Source organism: Malania oleifera, chromosome 2, assembly GCF_029873635.1.
Source record: "Malania oleifera isolate guangnan ecotype guangnan chromosome 2, ASM2987363v1, whole genome shotgun sequence".
NCBI classification, from domain to species: Eukaryota; Viridiplantae; Streptophyta; class Magnoliopsida; order Santalales; family Ximeniaceae; genus Malania; species Malania oleifera.
In genome coordinates, this window is record NC_080418.1 from 48,082,520 (window position 1) to 48,086,450 (window position 3,931).

General features: G+C 34.0%; 1 non-coding gene across 1 annotated transcript; it reads left to right on the plus strand.

The window, feature by feature from the left end:
- The first annotated feature begins 2,321 nt into the window (after positions 1-2,321).
- Positions 2,322-2,428, plus strand: LOC131149951 (small nucleolar RNA R71). The gene has a single exon (XR_009135341.1). It is a non-coding gene; the product is annotated as a small nucleolar RNA R71 (small nucleolar RNA).
- Positions 2,429-3,931: the final 1,503 nt, after the last annotated feature.

The following is a 3,931-nucleotide window of genomic DNA, read 5'->3' on the forward strand; positions in this document are numbered from 1 at the left end:
ACAGTTTATTACAGAAATACAGTTGATATAGATACAGTTTACAGTACCATAACATACAATTTTACAGTTTATTTTAGAAAATACAGTTAATACAGATACAATTTATCACAATGTCAAGATTTATACAGCTATTACAAAATCATGGTAAAAGAGATAGTTGTATATAGAGATGTATTATATAGTATCAGACCCTGTTGGATCATACAGTTTACAGAGCACGGTACCGTAGCTACATACAGTATATAGAGTGCAACCACCTATTCAGATAATATGTGGTATAATGGTCGATCGTATAGAACCCGTGAGTGGACAAGCTCCCCATCAGATATGGGTTGAGGAGGGTTGATCAGACTGATGGAGTATAGTGATTTATTCCTTGTTGGCCAGTTAGGGTAGATCCCGCCTACGGGCCGCACAACCCTGTCATGAGGGGTTAAATCATGACACATAGTTATCCACAAGGAAGTTTTGAGTTATTAATATGTTTATATAGATTTACAGAGACATAATATATATATATATATATATATATATATATATAAAGTATTTTTAGTAGAAACCTAAAGTACAGATATGATAAGCAACAGGAAAAAGGTGATGGTTTATATTATTGGTATGGTATTTACAGATTCAGTGATACATGATTATATAGTAATAGATTTTCACAGTGTTGTAACTCAATTGCCACACACAAGTAATAACATATTTCGTCTTACTGAGAATTGGCTCATTCTATTACTTTAACATTTTTCAGGTGATCCAGATAGGCGAGCAGATTAGGCTCGCAGGTATAGGGGCTTCAGTAGTGCCCTGTCAATAGAGAGTGAGTATTTTTTTTGGAGTATTTCTATATAGCCCTAACCAGTTGAGGATATTTTGGGGAACAATCGTACATGTATATTTTAGGAAACATTTTAACACTTTAGTATTGTATATAATTATATATGGTTATGTATATTTGATTTCCACTTCTCGCTGCTTAGGTTAATGATTGGGTTTAAACCAGTGTGGTATCAGAACATTATAAATGTTACAGTATAAAAAAAAATTCAGTTAAATAGTAGGTTGTTACAATTAATGCTAGCACCAAGATCACATAAAACTTTATCATTAAAACGAATTTCCAATAGTGCAAGGCAAAGTAAAACTCCCCGAATCTTTTAATTTTTGAAGCAATTTCTTTTGAAGAATAGCACTGCACTCCTCGGTAAGGTTCACTGTTTCAAACTACTCAAACCTTCTTTTCTTGGAAATGATGTCCTTCAGGAATTTGACATAATTTGGCATTTGTTCCAAGGCATCTGCAAAAGGAATATTTATGTGAATTTTCTTAAAATTTCCAAAAACATAGAAAATTACTTATCTAATTTTTGTTTTTGAAAACATTGAGGATAAGGAAGTGGAGTAGAGAGAATAGGAGGATTGTCAGGAAATGAAATTGCTGGTAATGTGTTAGTCTCTCTTGGTGTGTCATCCACCATCTCCTCTTCTTCCACTTTATTCTTGCCTTGACCATTATTTTTAGCTATAGGGGTATACATGGTCTCCTTTGGTGGTGATTTCTTAATTTCTCTTCCATTCCTAAATGTGATGACATTGCATTGTTCCTTTGGATTCACTTCGGTGTTGCTAGGAAAAGTTCCTCTTTGCTGGGAATTTATAGTCGTGGCCAGTTGCCCAATTTGCATTTCAAGGTTCTTCATAGTGGTTCCCATATTGTTGCAATGAGTCTCGATGTTGTCTAGCCGTGCATCTATCTTTTAAACCTTGCTTTTGTCTCCTTAACAAAAGATATCATAGCATCCTCGAGTGACATTTTCTTCTGACTTTGTTGACTATCAAATCTTGCAGGAGGTTAGAACACATTCCTTGTATTTCTATAAGACAAATTCTCATTATTTCGAAGCCCTGGATGATAATATTGTGGCAAAGGATTACCACGATAATTGTCGTTCCGATTATTGATGTATTGAACTTGTTCTTAACTAGCTCCATTGCTCGGTTCTATCCTACTTGTGGCCGTCACATATTCTGCACCTTGTGGTATCCTCTGCATTGTCAAAGCTGAAATCTAATGGGATAGAGAAATGACTTAAACTGAAAGTGCAACAAACGACTTCAATTTATGAATTCCAGTAACTTTCTTAGCCATAGTTCTTTCAATTGGCCATTGATAGTTATTTGAGGTCATTTCTTCAAAAAGAGCAGTAGCACCCTTACGTGTCTTTGACATCAAAGTTCCCCCACACGCGACATCAACTAAAGTCCGAGTTTTCCCATTTAATCCATTATAGAACAACTGAATCTACACCCAATACAGCAATCCAAGTTGTGGGCAGCATTGAATTAAATCTTTATACCTTTTCCATGCTTCGTAGAGAGATTCAAAATCATGTTGCTTGAATTGACCAATCTCACTCCTGAGTTGAGCTGTTTTTGCAAGTGGAAAGAATGTAGCCAGAAATTTTTTAGCCATGTCCTGCCAACTAGTGATATTCCCTATTTGTAGAGACTGTAGCCAACCTCTTTCTTTGTCCCTCAAAGAGAAAGGGAATAATCTTAGTCTAATGGTGTCTTCAGTAACACCATTGATCTTCACAGTATCACAAATCTCTAGAAACATCATCAGATGGATATTGGGATCATCAAGTGGTGATCCACTGAATTGGGTCAGCTGCACCATGCTAATTAATGCAGGTTTGAGCTCAAAATTGTTGGCATTAATGGGTTGGCTTCTGATACCCGAATAGTTGTCATTCACAACTGGCCATACATAATCCTTTAAGGCGTGTGACTGCGCATTATCTTGTCCGTTCTCCATGGCTAGTACCCTTTTTTTCCTTAGTGCTCTAACCGTTCCTTCAATCTCCATATCAAAAGGAATAATAGTACGTGTTCTAGCACTACACATCCAACATAAAAAACATACCAGAAATATAGAAAAAAAATAATAAAATAAAATAAAATAAAAAGAAATAAATAAAAATATAAAAATAAAATTTTAAATTAAAACCAAAATTACTTTGTATCGATATTGGCAAAAATAAGAAAAACTCAATCCCAGGCAACGACGCCAAAAACTTGATCGGTGCAAATTGCAAGTGTACAATATCATAGTTTTATAATATAATGATGTGTAAAGTATTATCCTCAAGGATTTATGTCTTAATTTTACCAAGTACCGAATTTATAATAACTTTGATTTTATTTAGAAAAATTAATAATTTTAGACTGCGAAATTTAAACAAAGCTACTTTAAATAAATTATTCAAAAGAATTGAAAATTGGATGCCGCATATCAAATTACTGATGGTGAAAACTTATAGGAAACCGATTTCACCTAGTTTCTCACAATGCTTTACTCATCTAGCCAATTCAAATTCGTATTCGTTGTTTGTTAGCAAATTTCCAATTTTTCCAAAAGCCTCTTTCGATAGCCAATCAAAACTTATTCTTGTTTATTATTTAACATAAGATTATGTAAATTAATAATGTAAGAAATAAAACCCTCGATTTTGAATGCTACGTAGGTTCATACAAGTCTTTCAATCTATATATTTACCTACGCTGAATTATCTAAGGTCTATCCTATAATCCACCTTTTCAGTAGTAAATCACAAGACTAATATCATTTAATTAATGGCTAGTTAATTAAAAGCATTAAGTGTATAATAACTCAAACAAACATAAAGGAAAACTACTTCAGATTAGCATCAATGAGCAAGTATAGTTTAAAACCAGGCTACATCATTTTCCTAGTATACAAAAATTAGTTCATTCCAAAAATTAAATCCAATATAACAGATTTCACCATATTTTCTTATATTTGGAGCGTACAGGAAAAGTCAACACTCGCAGCACCGCCGTTACCCGCCGCGAATACCCCAAGCATTGACCGCGCGTCGCTTTCTTGTTCTAAAACGATTTGAAA